Source organism: Trichoplusia ni, chromosome 12 (assembly GCF_003590095.1).
Source record: "Trichoplusia ni isolate ovarian cell line Hi5 chromosome 12, tn1, whole genome shotgun sequence".
NCBI classification, from domain to species: domain Eukaryota; kingdom Metazoa; phylum Arthropoda; class Insecta; order Lepidoptera; family Noctuidae; genus Trichoplusia; species Trichoplusia ni.
Window position 1 is genome coordinate 9,954,818 of NC_039489.1, and position 21,371 is coordinate 9,976,188.

The window sequence follows — 21,371 nt, forward strand, 5'->3', positions numbered from 1 at the left end:
GTCGTACTCGTAGATATTAAAAGCCTTACTATTCCCATGGTTATGAGCAGAGAATCCTGTTGGTGCAGTGCCGCCGGCCGACGCTCTGCATATCCTTTAATTAGAGTAGTTATGTAGATCGACAAGAACATGCGACTGTGGGGTACTTCACTAGCTGCGGGAAAACGAGGGGTTATTGAAACTTGCCAAGTATTTACGTAATTGCGATGCTAATGTCCCTGGTTGGTCAGGTTGTTTTCCATAACACGCAAAAGAGAACTGATAGACGGTGGCAAATTAAATATTTTTAAAGTACCATGAATTCGATCCTCAACCTTCAAAATTCTTGAACCAACGATACAAAATTAAATTCTTTTTGCGATTCGTATCCAACTAATCCAAAAACGGGTTCATAAATGATCCTTTGACCTCTTCTAAATTGTTTTGAATCTGTATCCATTAGAAGTCAATTTTATGACTTCAAACAATTTGTGGTTCTATAAATGTGTGGGGTCCAGGATCTTTGGAGTGTAATTTGGAACCGGTTTCGATAAGAGTTCCTTTAAAAGGTTTTGATGTAATGTATTGAAGCAATTATACAGAAAATAATGCAAATATTTGAGTGAGAATTCAGCGGATGTGCTTCAATTACTGGGCTATTTCGTTGATAAACTTATCCATAACAAGTTTTTCTTTAGTTACCTACCAGTTCTTTACCATTATAATGACAATTTGGAAGAGCGCTAATAGAGACTCTGGATCGGTAATTTAAATTCGAAAACGCCTAATAAAACTACCGGCATCTCTAAAATAAAGACATTTGGACATAAAAAAATATGTAATTTCGAGATAACGTTATCAGAATCATAATAATTAAAAAAAATGTACTTTATTCTATTCATAGTCTCTGGTAATTTCAGATGAATAAAGATTGGTTCTGAATAAATATTTTATTCCTGCTTTCTTAGTACTCATTTGGTTTCTTTTAGAAGTTCTTTTTTATATTCTATTTCAATTATAAATGCTTTTAATATAAATAATCATAATTTTATCTCTCCTGTAGTCCGTTATTTCTTTGTTTAGTCTCATCTGTCAGTTTGCGTTTTCTAACTATTTATAGAGAAGTGTCTGCTTTTAATAAAATTAATCTCTAAATAAACTCAAACTCAAAGCTTTCTCGTTCCGGAGTCGTCTACAAGATCTGTTTTCCTTAATTTATATAAACATTGCATTAAATCAAGATCTTAAGATCACATTCTTGTTGCTCTTTAGGAATGCAGCGTTCTCGGCTGTTTGAACGGTTTCTGTGCCCGTATTTGGTTCAAAAGAATTCAGGTTGATCTTCTTAATTCACGTTTTATTCCGTTTAACGTACAATAATGCTATGTTTTTTTTTCATGCTTAGTACTATCAGGGTGATCGATAGTATCATTATCAAGCGCGTAATCGTCAGGTATCCACAAATTTACTTATCTCTTAATATCAACGTCAAGAGCTCAGATCGCTATATACTATCAGCGCTATTAAACGTCTGGTGTGTAATCATTGTGTGCGTCCACGAATGTCATATCTCGAGAGCCTTGTCCGGGTAACTTGTCCATGTTTGTAACTTGCATGCAAGTTTATTCGCAACTTTGCAAACTATCCGATTTAAAAATCGCCGGAGTCCTGAGGTTGTTGTGTTGTGGCGTGCGGTTTCGATTCGGTCGGGTAAAAGTTTGAAGTCCATTCGGTTCGGTTAGATGCGTCGCGTGGTTGCGCACGGCGGACGGCGCCTCAGTTTGCTAGCGCTGCCCGCGCAGCTCACTCGTGTGTTCAAGTTATCGCTGCTGCAAACCGTAAACCGACTTTCCGATTCGAATTTGGAACGTTTCCGGACCGTAAAGTTGGTTTAACTGTCGCTTTTAGGCGAAACAATTTTGCGACCGGCCTAAATTTCGCATTGCGATTTTGGCAGTGCGATTGCTTCACTCTGTTACGCTACCGTCTTAACAGATAACTGTGAAGAAACGTGTTCAAGCTTCAGTGTGGCGAGGTAGGCAGATCTGTGCTCTATCAGTGTTGTGGAAAAGAGGATGTGATTTGTGAAGTGCTAATTCTGCTGTTCGTTCATACTTACGATAACGTTTCACTGAACGTGATACAAAAAGTGGTTTTGTTATAGAGTTAATGTGACTACCGGAGTATTGATACGCAGTGCTTTCCCCCTGTCCAGAGCTTGATTTATGGTAAGTCAATCGGTTCACTTGTTTTAGAGTAGAGCTAGGATTTATACTCGACAGCGATCAGTCGAGAGTCGTTTGTTATTGGCTTTGTTCTGCTAACTTAGATTTAGTTTACATCAGAAGATATATCGAACACATGGGTTAACAATCGAACCGGTTGGTACACGTGACGATATAAGAATTAATTCAATGACAATTCACGTAGACTTCCGTAAATGGCTAGGCAAGGCGGCGCGCGGTACAGCCTCTATAGCACTCCAATACCAAACGGAAACTTTAAATACTGTGACATTGAAACGTGAAGAAGAAAGCGACATTAATAAGTTTATTACCGGAACTGGCACGCATATTCATCACGCCGAAACACCGGCACTAAAGCTTACAGCATTTGATAATTAATATGAGAATGATTCGACAATTTGTTCTTCGATAGTGGGTCACGCTGTTTATTAATTGCGGATCAGCGCGAACACGTGGGACCCGCATTGTGCGCGAAATAAACTGGAACTTGAGAAATCCGTTCACTTTTAATGTTACTGATATTCTCACTGACAAAATTATCAGAAAGTTGAAGGTGGACAAGTAGAGAAAATATCCCTAATGGGTTAAAGATATATGCGAAATGTAAGAGAGGTAATAGCTCAAAGTTGACCTATTGGAAAAAAAAAACAATACATTTGAGAATCAAAAAAAAAGACTCCCTGTTTTTTAATCTTCAGTACATGTATTTATGAATGCATGCTTTTAAAATAAACAAGTCCTAGAAAGTTTAAGTATCGCTGTTCGGTATACGAAATACAACATTCTAAATGCCAACAGACAGCTCAGTCGGTAAAAAATTAATAAAAACTGCAAACTGCAATATAAATTATTGTCGTACCTTTTTTGTCAGTGTAAACTAAGTTATTAAGGCATGTCTTACCAATTTTAATAGAATAATGTTGCTACCGAACGTATGAAAAATTGAAATGTGAGGAAATGACAATTATTTTTGATAAGTGCCGTTAATTTTACGTTTCATGTAGAAAAAGGGTACATGTCTACAGTAGTAAGATATCTACAGTAGTATTTAAAATTATGCAAGGGAATCTCTTAATAAAATATATCGCCAAAACAAACTTTACAGTGTATAGGCACAGGACTCTTTTATAATTCTAACTAGCTTTTGTATTTAACAGTATCCAATAACAAGTCTTACGGTGTAACCACAAAAGCAGCTAACACTACAGGGTATGTAACACCTGCAAATGAGTTATTCCTGATTTGTTAACATTAGTAATAGGATTAGACACGTCATAATTGATATCTTATCTTTTTGTCCTATCTGAGGCGGTATTTAGTGATTTCCGAAAATAATCGATTTTGGGAAAGTGTTTTAGTTAGAAAATTTGATAATAAGGTAGGTATTCTTTTACGATGAAGTGCCTCTATCTGTATGTAGCGGTAGATATTGTTATTTACCTGATGATAAGAATCTGCACTACGGACTACTATTACCTATTGGCTTTAGAACATGAGACGATTTTCAATCTCTCCTTTAGCCTGCTTTAGGCGCCATTTAACATAATCTTCCAACTCTTTTTCCTACCACTGGGGATCAGCCAAACATTCACTACACTTCATATCAGCATTCAGCTACTTTCGCATAATGTTTTTTCCGAAACAAGTGTTTTTCTTCGATCTCCCTCTTCACTGCTTACCCATTTACCTCATTCGATAAAACAGTATACCGTAATGTGCAAACATCAGAAACCCTAGATTTATTAGCTAAATGCCCTAGAGAGTTTGACCTAGGCACAGATTGAATTGTAGTCACATCGACTATGCCGTGACCCTGACGTCACGAGCTCAACAAATATAGAGAATCGTGATGCACACCCATGTGTTTAATGAAGCATTATTTACTGTTCATCATCACGCTTATGCCCAAAAGGATAGGCAGGGCAATGCGACTTGTACTACTTGCGATAATAAAGCTACTGATGTTTTAAATATGAATAATGTTTGTGACTGCAGTGTGATTGGTTATTGTGCCTTTTATTTCAATTCTTGATAATTATATGAATACCAATAAGAAAAATCTTCATGTCATCTACAGTTTTGTAGTAAGTTCCATTGAAAATTTTTCAACCCATAAAAACAAATTGAGTGTGTCGTAACTTAAAGGTAAATGAAAATTTCTGAAATGACATTTTTTTTAGCCTAATTAAATCCAATTGCAAGCATATGCAACTTAAATTAAGTTTTCGACTTTCGTTGCTTTCGATAATTCAAAGTTAACATCATTTAGTTATCCCCATATATATAGTATAACTCAATGAAAAGGTTTACTGAAATAGTAACTGACTCACTCTCTACTACAGACACTTTTAATTAAACAAAATACAGGTCAGTCGTGAAATACAGTAGTTCTTTCAACAATAGTAAACCAAGTGAATTAGGTTAAAATGCTTTTACAGGGCAACATAAACTTGTGCATATCGTAACAAAGCTACTTTATAATTACGACACATTAATATCCAGGTAAGAACACCCTGTATATATGTTTTTGAAACTTTGTGGTGATAGGCCCGCAGTGTAAACAGACGCAGTCATCTTTATTTCATGCTTTTAGGAAGTTTCAAATAAATAAGATTTTATAAATGAATTGAAGCAAAACTTGTGTAACAATTTCTTGTATAATTGCCTCAGTCACGATAGAGTTTTTCTATAAAATCGATAAAAACTGCGTCCTTGATTCTCGGTCATCAATCCTTTTATTATCATTCTTTGTTATCTAGGCACGCACGTTGTTATAGTGTTGACTGGAAACGTTATTTCTAGCTAATCCTACTAATATAACGCCAAAGTTTGTATGTATGTATGTATAGTCTATACAATCAAACTTTTGCAGAAGAATAAACATCTATACGTATAAACAGTGTAGGCGAATGTATGAATGATTCTTCCACGCAAAAACTTCTTAACGGATTTAGACGAAATTTTTTACGTGACATATAGCCAGGATTAAGACGTAAGATAGCAAGGTAAATAGTAGTCAGAATTTCTTGACTTGTATTTACAAGTATTAAAAGCTATTTTCACAACAAATGCGACGAAATAGCTGATAAGTGAAATTAAAATATTACAACTTTTACTTACCCGTCGTTTAACTATAGAAGTTTATTGATTGTATTTTAACATGGACACATAGTCAATCATAGTATGTTAAAAAGACGGACTTTCATTCGTTATTCAATTTTCTGATAGAAAATATTGAAGATTATCTTACGATTTATGTTGCATTATTATTTAGCTTTAGCTATTGGTGTTTATAATATTGTCAAGCTTTACGCGAATATTTATGTGTTTTTTCACCAATTTGCTGTATTAATGTCGGTATCGACTACGAACCAGGTGTTGTGGCCCAAATTGTTGGAAGTCCTCTGCACAGCTGTGGACTACGATCGTTTTAATTCATTGATTGTTTACAAGTCGCTATCACGATCCTATTACATTTATACTTAGTTGTGGAAGCGTCATTGAGCATTTCATTTGACTAGGCGTGTCTCTCCCTTAATTGCAAGAACTTGCAAGAAATTGCAACTCAAGAGAAAAAGGAGTAGTAGGTAGGATATTAATAAGGAGATTATAAATAATAGAGTCAATAATCCGTTTATATACTTACATAATACATAAAAATAAAGAAAAGAACTTAGCGTCCAATAAAATTAATAGGATATAAATACATCCAGTGTGAAATGTCATATTTGCAAATTGTCGTTCAGTCACTGTGAACTTAATGTGCCTTTGAAACAATGTTTTTATCGTTCCATTGTTTCAGTATAATTTACTATGTTAATATTCTTTCCAAGATACAAACTTGATCTATTTACAGGGAGCATGCAGGGCTAGGTAGTATAAATTAAGTACAGTCGCATAATTGACGCTTTAAAAGTTTAATTAATTCTGAATTTGCATTATGTTTACGATGGACGACCATAGAAAACGTTTTAAGTATAATAGGTTATGTAAAACAGGGATAATTTCATGCGATATGTATGTAACAATACCATGGCAACACGCTTATATTTAATTAGGAATAATTTTGAAATTTTGATTGAAATCTCAACAAGCTATCCCAATACAAAATCGGAGCGATTGATAGCATGGATATAAGTTATAGTGATACGCTCCTATCTATCACTATAGCAAGCATACGTAAAAACTGTAAAAATAAATGTGTAAGTATCGTTAAGATTTTTTGCGCAATTAATATAGGCTTTTATCTTTTGAAGTCGACTGTACATTGTACATCGTACTACAACCTAAAAACCTAAGATAGCAATGCTCTAACGGAGGTGTAATATAAGACCCTGTTAGTATGTATCAAAATAGGTTTTAATGTCTTGTAGCTATGTAATCTATGTTTGTCTCTGTTATGTTGATTGTCAAATATAGTTCATGGAAAATATCCAACGTGTTTTAATAGGTTATGGGCTCAGTTGGGCATTTATCAGTTATTTTGTTGTTAAAATAGATAATTTGCGCTTGTTGACTGGGCGAAACCATGAACTCGAATATAGCTAGTGTACCAAAACTAAAGGGCATGGAAAACTATGATAAATGTGGTGCCCGTTATGAAAGAAAATGGCGGATAAATGCGTTTTCAATGTTTTTTATAAACGGAAGGTTTAGTTAGAAGGGTTGGTACACAGATAGCGGTGCCAGTGCACATATGACTGTTAACAAGGACGGGATTGCAAACATGAAACTATCACCGTGTTTTAATGGGTTGATTGTTCAGGAGATGTGGAGATCATGTCAGACTTGCAATGTCATATAACTGTGAAAAATGTGCTATGCGTGCCTGTTTTGACTACAAACTTGTAATCAGTTAGCGAGCTTATCAGGAATGGTAACCAGGTTATAATTGAAGAAAAGCATTGTTATGTATTTATGACGGAAGAGATGCTTTGGTTGCGATAGCTGACTTAACTGATGGGTTTACAAGTTGAGGTTACAATCTTCAAGTTACATGTTGCAGCTCCTGCAATTACAGGAAGATTGTGGCACAGAAGTGGCTTGCACATATAAATAGCCAAGATATGGAATGAATGTGAAAGGATAAGATTGTGTAATCCTTCAAAAGATACTGTTATCACCAGCAGATGTTATTTTGATAGAAAGCGAGACAGGTGATAATGCAAACAGCCAGGAGGCAATATTGGTTCCAGATGACGAGAGTAATGTGCAAACACCAGAGATCAGCGTGGAGAAGGAGAACAGAGATTCAGTGGGGCATCTGTGTTCCAGTATTTATTATCATAGTGATAGCTCTTCAGATTCTTCAGTATACACTGATGGTGAGAAACACACATTACATGTAATTATGACCGCTTAAAAGTAATAATTCGAAGCAATGTACGATGGACGACCATGAAACTTTTGTATATAGGTTATGTCAGGGAATTTCATCGATAGTCTGAAACTAAAACATGGAACGTGCTTTATTTAATTGAATATTTTGAAATTTTGATTGTTAACAAGTACCCTAAAAATGGAGGATTGTAGCATGGAATGAGTTATAGTGTACGTTCTATCTATACTATAGCAAGCATACGTAAAAACTGTTAAAATAATGTGTAAGTATCGTTAAGATTTTTTTGCGCAATTAATATAGGCTTTTAATCTTTTGAAGTCGACTGTACATTGTACTCGTACCTACAACCTAAAACTAAGATAGCAATGCTCTAACGGGTGTAATAAAGACCCCATTACGCATTTTAATAGTATTTAAATTACACTCAAAGTCGTAATAATGCCATAAAAAAAGTTCTTAATTAATGCGTTTCGTAATACGCATTATTGTGTTCATTTATTTTTAGTTTAGGGTGTAATTACGAGGGTAACAACATTAGCAGTGAATTAATTTTCGTGTGAAGATTACAAGTGGGACGTGGTGATAAAAGTTGTTTAAAGTTGAGAGAATAAAACTTTTAAGGGTATCTTTTCAACTTCAATTTGCACTCACAATCGTAGTTGCATGTATACTAGTTACTAGCAGTTGCCCGCGACTTCGTCCGCGTGGTTGGAAGATATAAGTTCTGATACTTTGGGATACAATATCAAAATTTTCTTACGGAACCCTAATATTTTTGAAGTAAATTATAGCCTATGTTCAGCGGGGATAATGTAGCTTCTCAACAGTGAAAGGACCAGTAGTTTCGAAGCCTATTCGTGACGAACAAATAATCAAATATTTCCTCTTTATAATATTAGTATACAAGACTCGCGGATTAGGCTTTCTATTAATGTACCAACAACTTTTCTTGATAAATGGACTTTTCAACTCAAAACAGAACAAAAACAAATCTTTAGCTTTGCTGTATTAAAATTGATCTGTTTATTTTTCTACCAGCACTAGAAACTAGAAATAGGATATATTTAGTACGGCTTACAGAAAAAAATGTACTCTCAATCACAAGATAGGTTTTTAAACTAAATTAATCGTTTTATATCTGCAGTAACACGATTTCTGTATCAAGTTGACTTTTGAAAGGATTTTATGATCTCGCTTTATTAATGGTGTGCATTATAAAAGATTGTTTAGATCTGTTTAAATTCTTTAAGTATTCGTGAATTGGTTTGGTTTCTATTACCATTAAATAAATAAATAAATGCGGACAACATCACATACATTGTTCTGAACCCAAAGTAAGTTGCTAAAGCACTTGTGTTATGGAATTCAGATACAACGAAGGTACCACATACACCCAGACCCGAGACAATGTAGAAATGTGATTTTTTACATTGACCCGACCGGGGATCGAACCCGGGACCTCAGAGCTAGCGGCACCTTGAAACCGGTGCGTACGCCACTCGACCACGGAGGTCGTCAAAACCATTGGTACCATTGGTGTTAAATTTCACGATTAAAGGTAAAGTATGGATCAAATGAAGGACTTTTCTGAAAACTTTTTAATACTTGCCTCTAAAAATGTACAGAAGTAATTAAATTAGTAAACGAACTTACGAAATAAAATACTTAAATAAAATTACAAAATAATACTTATAATTATTTTCCAATTACTTTAAAAATATTTAGCACTTGTTTATTTCAGCAAATGACACTTAATGACATATTGCAAACTATGCAACTAAACGGAACCCTATTTAAGATAACTTCAATAAGTAATAACTTTAATCACTTAGCTATATTGTAGAAATATCATTTCACATTTGTAGAAGAGAGAGTATTACACGGCGTATGCGTTGTCTTTCTTCCACAGTTAAAACAATATTGATTTAAGTGTTAGTAGTAGGCGCTTATAGCATACCACAATTCATTACAAATACCCTTTCCAAATAGGCCACGAAGGTGCAGAAAGCTGTTAAAATTTATTTAAGAACAATAACCATAAACAAGTACTGGTAACAGATAAGTTTGATTTACTGCATCCAGAGATCGCGGTACATTGTTTCCGTTTCACACCACCCGTGATCGATGATTGGCTGTTAGTGAATTATTTCTATTAGTTCTCGATTCTGATTGGATAGAATTAATTGTTGTGTTTGAATTATCGAACGCGTTTGAGTGTGAAGTTATTTAGATTCGATATTTAAGTTTCTCTTATTCAATGTATTCAATCATTTATAGGAGCTTTTTTTGATATTTGCTTATCTATATTATTTTGTTTAAATTTGAAATTGCAAAAGACTGCAAGGTTTGCCCAGCGTTGAGATCCTTCAGAGAATAGAATGAAAACCCAGATGTCTTGAGGTATAAAACAACTAAATGTCTGTCTAACATTATAAAGAATCTAGATCGCCGTGCCAGTTGGGTCTTAATAATACATATTAAATCACCCACGCCATTTGCCTTTTAAGTACTTATAAGGTAACTTCTAAGTAGCGTGCGCACAAAACCACAGGGGACGCATACATTGAAAGTTTAAGTATGAGATATTACTATTTTTTTTTTAAATAGGCCAAGCGTCTTGAAGACGAAAGTTGTTAACACTAGTTATTGGAAATTGTTATCACTGTGGCAGTTCTTAATCCAACAGCCTGGCTGGGACGTCCACATGTCTGCTATGGTTCGTTTTAATTTATACTCAATATTCTAGATACATAGTATAAATAAAAAGTAATGATAATATGCGAAACTTTACCAACATTTCAAAGGTACACAGCACCAAAATATCATGCGAAATAAAATTTTGCGAAAAAATACCTTTTATTAAATTTATGACGCTGTTCAATGTTTGCTGTACAATGTACTATGTCTCCTTACTTGTAACTGAATGTATTTAAGTACATTGCGTAGAGACAGAGCGTAGAGACGGTAGCATGTAGCCCACGCTTATACAGATCCGACTGTTTAACATAAAAGAAACCGTCTTGAGATGGACATGAACTCAGTTTAATATGAATGAAGTAGTTATTCAAAACGCATTACATTCTCTCGTTCGTTCATTCATTCTTGACTTTAGATCTTTTTGGAAGCAAAATGGTCTCTGTAGCACTCTTCTGAGTTTTGAATTTAGAATTATTTTATTCGGTAAGACAATTTAAGAAAACATTAACTGTCAAGTCATTAATTTTTAGGTACTTTTAAACCGAAAAAAAAAATCTGATTAAAATTATTTAATCAACCGGCCAGTGATTTATATGTGCTTATTTGTTTGTTTACAACTCTATTTATGGTATCGTCAGAAGACCAGTGAGTTTTAAAGAGGAACATAAGTACTTATTGCCATCATGTAGTTACTTTATATTTTATCTAGATTCTTAGAGAAAAGCTATTTCTATACCCTAAAAAAGTTTTATAGCATCATAAGTAGGCATAAGCATTGCCTTCTCATGCATCATGGCCAAAAATGACCTCCTCATATATTTAAATTCGATTGAAGGAAGAGACACTTTTCTTCCTTCTATTGTCCGTAAATATTTTACACACTTTCCTTATTATAAATACCTTCGAACCGAGCACTAGATCAGTGCCCAGATAGACCTGGAGTATATTGTAGTCTAGGACGCCGCAATATATTCCTGTCGCAGGGTCACGCCTCCCCTGCATCCCCGGCTGCGCGTGCGCATGACGTAATTACAGGACCCATGAGTGTGAATCATGCGCTGTTGTGTTTTGTTTTATGTTCGTCTGCGAAATGTATTAACGCGAATGAGATGGCAGGATATCAACACTATTTCAAGGAAGACCTTTTAAATCTTATTACGTGAGAATTAAATGCGTTTTGCGATGCAAATAACTAGGATAACCTGATGTTTAACTAAACAAGTTTAAGTGAGCTAGATTTAAATTGTGTTAGGAAGTTTTATTGCTACCTTTTTAAAGTTATGATATTGTTTTAACAACTAAAAGATTCAATCGACTTCATATAAATAACAACTGAGCCAAACTTAATGAATTTAAGGGGAACAGGGTGACAGCCATTTCATGTTTAATTATCTCTCTTTCTACCTATTTTGTTTTTTCTGCAGCATTTCACAATAACTCTTCTACTCATTGTAATTACCCTCGCAGAAAATGAATTTATTTTTAGCTTCACAGTGTTTTCTGCCTTGTATGCTCCAAACTAAACATTTTAATTGCTCCTATTGATTTATAAAAGTCCATAGTAACCGGCACCCTACTGCGATCCAATAATTAATTAATTGTATTCCGTCTGGCATTCAAAATCCATGTGCGAAACGCATTCAACATTACCCATAACAGACCCCTGACTCACATCGCGTCCGCCATTATATGACGTCACAGAATCGCGACACGTGATTGGCCGAAAGAACTGTCGGGATTCGGGGCCCTTTTCCGGTGTATGCCCTGCGTGCAATTTAAATTAAATATTTCGTTCTTACATTACGATGGCTTTATAAAAATTTTTGCTTGCTAAATAAATACTTTTATTTTAAAATAGCTGTTGCCCGCGACTTCGTCACCGTGGGTAGAAGATATTATAAGTTTTATATTATAAGATATTATTTATTATATAAGTTATGATTTCTACCTGCCTAATTTTTTTTGTCATATTTTCCACTGTATCTTCGCTCCTATTAGTCGCAGCGTGATAGTTTATAGCCTAAAGCCTTCCTCGATGAATGGTCTATTCAACACAAAAAGAATTTTTCAATTTGGACCAGTAGTTCCTGAGATTAGCGCGTTCAAACAAACAAACAAACTCTTCAGCTTTATATATTAAGTATAGAGTATAGATTTTAAAATTTAAATTATTTAATAATGGAAAATATGATTTGAGATCATCTTAGATAAGTGAGCCTAAAATGTAGCTAAACATTTCTTAAGTGACAAATTTTCTTTTATTTTTTAATTGAATTAAAAGCTATTCATTTGGCCCTTGGTAAAGTCCTTGGTAAAATCGCCACGGGCTCAGTGTAACATCATTTATAATGCTGAATGTTAAGCATATTCGAATTAATCTAAACTACTATCGTGTTACCGCCATATCTGATAAGAAATAAGTTATCAGATATTACGCAATCAGTCACTTTACGTTATCAACATTTAAAAAACATAAATTTGCACAATATTTATCTGAATGCTGTAAAACGAGAACATTAACGTAACAAGCTTAAAGTTGGGTCATTAAGTGGTGGTATTAAATATTTACGTCGTTAATGCTTTTAAACGCACATTTAATAACTGCTTGCAATACGTAAATAGTTACAATTAAATGTAAATATATCATTTTTTGCGACACTAATCGTCAATTAACAATTCTCTGGGTATTTCTTCCATGAAAGTTGTTTATTTCTACAGTATAAAAGGTCAGAAGTATTTAAAAAAATGAGAATACAGATTATTTGTTTATATTGCGTCGTTGCGTACCAAGCTATATGAATGTTTATATAAAAATGAATTTAAATAATATCTGCAATACGGACATATAACTCTTTCTCATGTTATTAATAGAAAATAAGTATTTATTCATTGGATATTCGCGATAGATTTCTTGACACGTCTCTCAACGGACATCCGTTCATTAAGCAAATACTGGAAATAAATAGGCGATGAATACAGATCTGTACCTGTACTATGAACTCTTGAGGCAGGATTGTGGCCGTCGAGGAAGAGAGACATCGCTATTGCAGTGAATAGTGCTCTCTCGCTTCCACAATGGCGAGAGTCTTGCTTTAAGAACACATGGTAAAGGTTGTTGTCGTTGTTAGTATTTAACATATTATCTAGTATGAATCATAGATAATATAGATATTGATTAATGTAGAAACCTCGTTTGATTAGTCGATGGTAAAAGGTTGGTCTAGTTTGAGCCAATTAATGTTTGTTTAAAGACGGAATGTATCTTAACAAAGTAGGTAAGATATTTACTCATTGGCAGCTTTGACATTTAATTTAATGAGGTTAGTAAGTGGTTAGTAATTAGGGATTGTTAATGGTAGATGGTTTGTAAATAATTGTAGTGGAAAAATGAAACTGGATTTCTTCATGTCGCCATAAAGTCTATGTTTAACTAACTGCGATTTACGAAACGTCAATAATGTTTCGTTTAATTTCACTGATCTATTTTTTTGTTAGCTAACATCTTAAAAATTACACTATTTTCTAAGATTCTCCTGCTACGAGTAAGTACCTTCATAGCGCTTGACTCTGCATTTCCGCCTGACATGTGTTAAAAAATTATCGCTTCAGCAAAAAATTATGTCGTTACGTGCCGTGATAGAAACTTAAACTTAGATAGAAGATAAATTCTTAGTTTTCTACACAATTTACCATAAATATTGTTTGGAAAGTACATATATTGTTGACAATAACGTCAAACTGTCAAAGAATAACGTTCGGGCGGCAACAGGCAAGCATTGTTCACTCCACCTCGTAAATACAGCTCTGACAAAGATTCGAATACCAAACGTGCTATAATGGGGCAGAATAGGAGCTAATTTGGTCGTTTAACAGAATCATAATATAAATTCTGGAATGAATTGTCGTTTATTATGATTTTATCTTAGAAAGTTTTCTTTGAATTATCTAAGAATTCGTTATTTGTGCTTTGAAACAATAGGGTATTTAGCTTTTCGGACTTTTCCTAAAATTATTCAATATGTATTTTTGAATGACGTCACATGCTAGTAAGTGTAAGAAAAAATGCGTATTAACTTTTTTATCTATTTGACGTATCTAGTAATTTTATGTTTCAATTACACCGTTTCCTCCATGTCATGAAAGATTCATAGCTCAACCAGATGTGCTCGAAATTCACAATATTATTCTGTAAAACCGAAATAATTTATAAATTTATTCGACTTTTACGAAAGCACTTCGAACGATCAATTTTATACTTTCGTAATAAAATTATATTGATCGTATACAGCAATCTGGACGTTTAAAACAATCTCATAACCCGTAGGGGTCAATTCGGTCTCACTTTCTTCAATGATTTATGTGTTAGAATGTACTGTGACGTTGTTCACCGCTGGGCAAGTAATTACCGCTTGTTTCCCTGCAATTAGAACCGATTAGGGTTGTCGCTTATAAATTTTAGTCTTGTCTCTATGTCTTAAAATGCTTTTGGCTTGTAATATCAAAAAGACACGTTATTATAACAACTTCTTAAATTTTAAATAAGGGATAATAACTATATATTTTTAGGGTCCGTACCTCAAAAGTAAAAAACGGAACCCTTATAGGATCACTTTGTTGTCCGTCTGTCCGTCCGTCCGTCTGTCCGTCCGTCCGTCCGTCTGTCAAGACCCTTTTTCTCGGGAACGCGTGGAGGTATGAAGCTGAAATTTATATCAATTACTCAGGTCTACTGTCCCTTGAAGCTGTGAAAAAATCAAACTTCTAAGCCAACGCAATCAAAAGATACAGCCGTTTATGCCGCAAATTTTCGACACTTGCAAGGGAATCAAAACCTACAGGGTGCTTCCCGTGAACTCAGAATCTTGAAATTTGGTACGAAGCAACGTCTTATAGCATAGATAAAGGAAAAATTACGAAAACCATAAATTTTTAGTTACATTTCAAAATATATATTTATATGACTCGATTGTCGTAATGAACGAACTTTGTAAACCTTGCAGGTTTGTACGGAACCCTCGGTGCGCGAGTCCGACTCGCACTTGGCCGGGTTTTTTTGATCGTTAGGTTTAATTATTTATCGTCGAAGAAGAGCTACATAGCCTAAATCGTTAGAGTAAATATTAAATGAGATCCTGACTTGCTGCAACCGATTTGAAAGTATGTTTTTTTATTTATGTACAGATCTATGTATCTTTCTAGGAGAATTGAAATATGAAGCATATCAAACATTCAGTTTAGAGTGTGAAATTATTTCAGAAAGTGCATTATTTTAATATTTTTAAAGTAAATCTTTAATATGTATAGTATTGATCTCAAGTATAAGATTAAACCGAGATATTAACAGAATAGTTTCATCGAAATATCTTAGCATCAATTGATATTTAATACTATGCTCACTTACTACATTGAACTTGGAATTCATCAACCCTAGGCCATATTGGAAGGAGCAACGTTTCTTTAGGTTCAACCGTCTTGTGCAATAAATGATTTAACTTCAGTATATCATTCGAGTTGGTTCCTACTTGGTAATTTATACGTATATTAATTAAGAACTAACTGCTAGAAGGGCTTAAACACATTCGATGTTGTTTTAGGTGATAAATCTTCATTTACTATTTGTCGCACTTATGTAACGCAAGAGACTAATTAAATAAAACAGTCTTAAATTTCATTAATACGGAATCTAGCGTAAGCAAAGCAGCAGCACACCAATCTTTGCTTATTCTTAATACGTTTTGGGATAATGTTACACTAATTACAGTGCGGTCAGTGTAACGTGGCACCTCGGAAAGAGCTACAAAATATCGCCGTCCCTGATTTACACAACCAGCTTGTATACTTTGATCTCGATCTAAAAAATGTTCACTACGGGAAAGGGCTGCAAAATATTGTCTCTGATATACCTACACAGCCAGCTTGCATAATTTGAATTCGCTCTAAAACAATTCTTTTACAATTTCCGAAGCGCTGCAGAATATGACCGTCTCTGATATACCTACACAGCCAGCTTGCATAATTTGAACTCGCTGTAAAACAATTCATTTACAATATCCGAAGGGCTGCAGAATATGGCCGTCTCTAATATACCTACACAGCCAGCTTGCATAATTTGAATTCGCTCTAAAACAATTCTTTTACAATTTCCGAAGCGCCAAATCACATCGGTCGTATTGTACAGTTGAAGAGCCATTGGTGGACAATTCTTTAGTCTTATTTTCTTGCTCTTGGTGTTTAGTACTTCATATATATCGTTATTCACTGTGACCTAGTTCTAACTATGATGATATAACTTATAGTTAATAGCAGAACATTATGGACCTTATTAATTTTAAGTTGCAACTATTATAGCAATATTCTTACGAATAAATAAATAATATTTTCTATTACAATATGTTCTAACTGCACATGACCCTTGACCTTATCTACTGAGCTATACGTCTATCTTTATTATGTAATTTTTCAATGTCAACGGTAATTCTTTATTCAGTATCTTTCAATGACAGACCTTAATCAATAAAATGGTTTTGTACAAGATAAGTAGACACATAAAATTAATTATTCAAATTGTTTTCATTGATTAAAGTACGTATTTTATCGGTATTTCTTGGGTTAAGGTGTGGCTTGTCTGATTATGAACGAACGCTAAAGGTTTTAAGATTATTTTGCATATTATTAGATTTAAAAATATGAAACATAAATTGCCTGTCTCGGGTAGCCGAGCGATGAATGTGTGTGACTGTTTTGATTAAAATATACGCGTTTTTATCGAATACAAATTTTCTGTTTGGATAATAAACTGCTCATAACATAAGTGTTAGGTCACTATGCAACTGTGGGCGACGCTCTGCTGGCCCAATCTCCGTATAATACAGGAATCTGAGTGATCTTATCGAAGCTTGTACTAAGAGAGTATGGTTGTTCTGCGTGCATGTAATATGAATGTTTGTGAATCCCCCGTGAGTCATGGATCAAATTCCTTACTGCAACAGATGTAGAAAAGAACAGGTTTATAAGATTTGCTTTATTTTGATGATTTACTGCTAGATTTTTAAATAGAGGCTGGCAAAGTGGCTTACGGAAATTGAGGAAGACAATATAATTTACAAGTAATCAAAATCTTATTACATTAATAAGTTTTTAATTATGGTTTTGAGGCATTTTGGTTTTTTATTAACATCATAACGTGCAGTTCTGGTTTAATTACATTTTAATTAAGCATCAAGGTTTGCTTGTCAGACCTTGTTATAGGCATCTATTTATTTAAATTTTGTTTACGTGTTTATAAATATTACATTAAATCTTACGTACATCGTACATCTATCGACATAAATAAGTCCCTATCTAAAGTACACTTTTAATCATTATTTTTATCTCAACACAAACACACTACATACATTCCCATCCCTCTTACAAGTTTTCGACATAAGAAACCATCTCCCCGTATTTTAAAACTATTTGATGTAAATAATTAATATTCAATTTATATCCAAAACTGCCCTTGGCCTTGCATTATTAAAAAAAAACAAATTACGCAATGCAAGTCATTAATCTCGATAGACGAATGTTCTCCAAACACGATTTATATTTCCGTTTTCTAATTTATTGCTCTGTTAGTTAATAATTAATTGCCGTTAAACTTGGTTCAAGTTAAAATAACTTTTGTTGCTTTGTATTTGTGTTATTTATGAGGAAAGGTTCATGAAAAAGTGTGTGAAGTGTGTCAAAAATAAAATGATGGTTTGTTAGCCTACATACTAATGGTGTATGGATACGAGATAAAAGAATTGATATGTTGGCTTTTAGTTTTGTTAACCTCAAATATTTTTTGAAGTGGAATTACAAACACAGCAAAGTGTAGCTTTTATCTTATAGTTCTTGAATACTGCTCTTATTCTTTTTGCCATCAACACACCACAAGAACATACCATAACGTCTACTAAAGCGAAGAAGCAGACAGGAATCAGTCTCACGTCCGTTGTTTAGAGAATAACCTTTCTATTCTATGGGATCAAGTCGATGATAGTGCCGATAAGTAATCGGTGGATCTACCAAAGTCCACAGCCCTCACAGAGGAGGTTGACATTTAAGAATTACCTTGTTTTTTCAAATAATTTGCTTGCGAAAGCCTAAATGAACTACATTTTTTAGATAATCTGTATTATCCAATGTTTGTTACGCAGATTTGCATTATCTCCCATGATATAAGGAAGCAGGTCCATTATGTCAGCAATGTATACCATAAGATGTTATGTCAATAGGTATGTTTTATTGTAGTTAATATATGCGTTCTAATGGACAGTTTAGATGATACGAAGATGGAAAGAATATGCTTAAGATGAAAGTAGTGCCTAAGATACAAGCAACGTGTAACAGTTGAGTAGTTGATACTTTTTTGGTTGTGGCGTGTTTTTTGTTTTCCTGGGTGAAACGCTGATGGCTTCAAACCACGTTGGGCCCACGCGCATTTTCATTAATCGAAACAAAAAAGTTTCCTAACTGTAAAGAAACCAAATCTTAATATTCTTAATACATACTCAGCTATTGTACAAGTAGGTAAACTGTAAAACGTAAAAGCAATTTAAACTAAACAAAAACCTCTTAACATTTCCTACCGCGACGTTTCCACACAAATCATCTTTACTAGTACACGAAAATGTGTGGTACACGCGATTCCGATTTTCACACGAGAATCGAAGATTACCTTCACGTTGACGTCGCTTCGGTTAAATAGAGATGTCAAGATAATTAACTTGTATTTTACTTCAAGAAGAATGGATGTCATTGTGCATGTGAAACCCCCCGCGACACAAGGACTAAATGCCTTAGTGCGGGAGTCGTTCTTAAAAAAAACATCGGTTATCGGTGTAAAAAAAATGAATTAGATTATGTTATATCACATTTATGCATATAAAGTATATATCGATTGTGTTTATATAATATACTAGCTTTTCGCCCGCGTCGAGGTCGGTTATATTGCGTTTCCAAGAGAACTCTTCAAAATTCCGGGATAAAAACTATCCTATGTGCTCTCTCAAGGTCAACTCTATCTTTGTACTAAATTTCATTAAAATCTGTTCAGTGGTTTAGATGTGAAAGCGTAACAGACAGACAGAGTTACTTTCGCATTTATAATATTAGTAGGGATGTGGATATTACAAGAATATTCTCCGCGTAAAATCTAAAAACAAAATTATGTTGACCTAGTTACCGAGTTATTATATGTTTTATCGTATTTTAATAGTCTCTTATCTATTATTGTTTTAGATAAGCGAGAAATGAAACACAGTTCTTATTCCGGTGTTTGTTTTGCAAATAAAGGAAAGTTGTGTGTCAAGGACAAGGCTTACACTGCATAAACTCACTTTATTACAGAAGGTTTGTTTGGTATGTACAAGACCATAAGACAACTTAAATTCATCAGATGACTAACTTTGATCGAAAAGCTCGATGTTCCGGGAACAACCGACAAAATATCTAAAATTTATTAAATCAACTTACATACAAACCGTTACACCTAGACTTGCGGACTCGGCACAAATCCTACGTGTTAGTTCAAAGTAACGAGCAAATAGCTGACTGAAAGCCATCAAAACCGCTGACCAGTTGTAAAACTAGTGTTCAAACACGTCTCGTTTCCAACTCGTGTCATTTCCGCTTTGTTCCATGCTATATTCGTGACTCTGAACGGTAAATATGAAATAATACAACCACATAAATTCTCACACTTAATAAAGCACGCCCATTAATTTTATAATTAGTACATTTCTCATGGTCGTAAGTTTTGCTATGTGGCACTTGACAGGCCTTGCATACGTACCAATTTCCAAAACAATCATGTTTCCGGAGACAAAACGAACCGGACAGTAAAAAAATCCAGATCTTGTAGTAAAATGACATTTCTACAATAGATAACTTCAGAAATTATCACTCAAATGTTTGGAAATGACATTTCGTTTCAATAAATCTTGTCATTTTGCCGTCATCTCCATATTTTTCAGTGTATTTTTTTTAAACGTCTCCCGCAGTTTAAAATGTAATCGTTGTTTCGCGGGGGCTTTCACAAACATACAAATTACATGCAAAATGACACCCAGACTCAGAACAAGCATTCGTGGATCACACAAATACTTGTCCTATGCGGGGATCGAACCGGCGACACGAAGCACACAGTGGGTTTGGCGTGGAGACGCCATTGACTTTAACGATCATGGAGGCTTGCTGGTAATTTTCTTCGGTCATATTGCCAGCAAGAACCCGTAACTCGGACCGTGTGAAAGGGTCTGACTTATCCACGGTTCCATGGCATCGATGTTCTGTCAAATGCGTCTAATTAACGATCGTTTACACTGAACGGTAAATACCAACGACCAGTTGCAATGGTAAATGTGTCAATAGTGATGTCACGATAACCAGTTGTGGAGTCACTCGTAACGTAGTATTTGCAGCGGTCGGCTAGGGATGGGGTAAGAGTTACGATATGCGGAAATGTTACAAAATGTTTGTATTTCTAACTTTTATTTGTGATTTGTTCTCCATTCTGGGATACGTTGAAATGAAATTGTAATATAAGTAATTTATGTTCCATTCGTTGTCAACACTAGAAAAACTCAACATTTGATGAGTCTTTATGTCTTATATCTTAATAACGTCATTATGCTATATCCACTAGACAACCGAACAAAAATCCATTTGACAAATTACCTAACGCAACTAAAACGACTTAATTAAACTTTTACCACAAGAACACAAAAAATAATGTAAATCAAAAACTTAAAGTCTTTATCGATATAAACACACCCCATCCCTAAATTAAGTGGTATCGCGTGAAATCTCTAATTAAGTTTGATAGTGAGCGCTGACCATTTACAGGTAACTGATGCACCGGCGACCCGTTAATGTGATAGTCCGATGCTTGCCGGTTGCCTACCGTAGCGGTTGTCGCAATAATTGGAAGCTGCGTTCCTCCTGCACTTACTAAATCACACTTATCTGGTTGACTGGTTGTACAGTTTGATGTACGATTTACAACTGTGTTTAATTACTGTGTCATTAATTAATTTGCAAGCTGTGATTTATCTCTAGGTTAAGAGATTTCGAAGTTAGAGATA

The 21,371-nt window shown here is 34.4% G+C and overlaps 1 protein-coding gene across 2 annotated transcripts in view; it reads left to right on the forward strand.

Annotated features, from left to right (window-relative positions):
• The window catches only part of LOC113499339, a 312,064-nt gene that overhangs the window by 64,226 nt on the left and 226,467 nt on the right, over positions 1-21,371 (forward strand). The window contains exon 1 of one of the 2 annotated variants that reach the window (XM_026879776.1): positions 2,109-2,207. The exons of the other annotated variant lie outside the window; for it this stretch is intronic. The gene's annotated coding sequence lies outside the window, so the exon portion shown is untranslated. Of the gene's footprint in view, positions 1-2,108; positions 2,208-21,371 lie in introns of those variants that run through there. 2 annotated transcript variants of the gene reach the window in all.